We start from the raw sequence: 1,462 nt of genomic DNA, 5'->3' as shown, positions 1-1,462 counted from the left end.
CATAGTAGAAAACAGAACAAGGTGATGCTCAGTAATAAGCAAATGGACCCACACCCACAAGTCATGTGACAATATGACAATAATGAATTTCTGAATCTGACTCAGTGTCCAGAGAGACAATAAATTTCAATTTCAAATTCTTAACAAATTATTTTAATCAAGGACAGCAAGAGCACAGCTAGGAAAAAATGTAATGTGTTTTACTTTGTACTTTCAAAATTAAAAATTTTTTTGTAGGAGGGAGCTTGAAGATTATTTTCTCTAGTTTCATTTTACAGGTGAGAAAACTAAAATTAAATGAGATTCAATTATTTTTGTTTTATTTGAGTAAAAGATCTTGCATAATTCCAAATCCAGGGGTCATGCACTACAGCATGGTACATCTTTATTATTTGCCTTAATATTCTTTATTACTGACATTATTTTCCAGTGTGGCATAAATGTGACTTTGGGTTACTTAAAACAATATTAGCAAAGCACAACTTGAGTCTCATCATAACCAGACAGGATAAGCTTCGAATATCTACCTGATGATAAATTATATGTCTGTCATCCAAGGACCTGCCTAAGTCATTTGGATTACTTACAGGTTGACCACAGGCTAAGGAATTTTTCTGCCTAAGCAATTCCCCCAAGACCACCTACTAAGCTTTTGAGGGATCATTATTTTTAATGGTGAAGCAAGTATTCAAAATAATGAAAATGCAGATCCTAGAAAAATTGAAGCTATGTTTTCCATTATTAACATATAGTAATATTTCAAGATTTTCTAATTGCTGCATTAGCCAACTATTCAGTACAGAAATTCTGAATTTGAAAATAGAAAAAAAAATTATGGCAATTGTGTGTGGTAATATGTTAATTTGAAAAAAATGTGATTTTATATTGTAATTTTGTTCTCTCATTTAGAATTCAAGAAAATATTATTCCTAGATTTTTCAATGACTCCAAAAAAAATGTAAGATATTTTAAATAGTCTGGAGCAATTGATCTGAAGTCAGGAGACCTGTATTCATTCAAATCCTGGCTCTTGTTCAAGGGACAAGACATTTTCCTGGGCCTCAATTTCCTTCTCTGTAAAGAAGAATTTAATCTTGAAGGTTCCTCCTAGCTCTAAAACCCTTACTGTCATGTACTCCTTTATATTTTAGCTTTGCTATGGCAAATTGTTGGAAAATAAGCAGTAAACTTACCTCCTAAGTTATCTATGAATATTTCTGAACAATAATTTTTAATTGACTCCTGCTTATTAATATTTATTAGGTTATACTGAGAATCAAATGAAGTCTATCAAACCAGAGTAGATTAGAAGATCTAGGATTTTCTAGAATTTAGAGAGAAAGAAGAATGTGACATACCCCTTGGCCAATAGAAACTTGAACTCAAGGGATCAAGGTCAGAGGCTGTGGAGAATAATTATGATAGATTTCTCTTTGTTGTTACCTACTATTGAGACCCTTTC

Source organism: Petaurus breviceps, unplaced genomic scaffold, assembly GCF_028583685.1.
Source record: "Petaurus breviceps papuanus isolate PSGF00001 unplaced genomic scaffold, PetGlider_PUasm1.0 90638, whole genome shotgun sequence".
Taxonomy (NCBI): Eukaryota; Metazoa; Chordata; class Mammalia; order Diprotodontia; family Petauridae; genus Petaurus; species Petaurus breviceps.
This window is presented reverse-complemented; position numbering follows the sequence as displayed.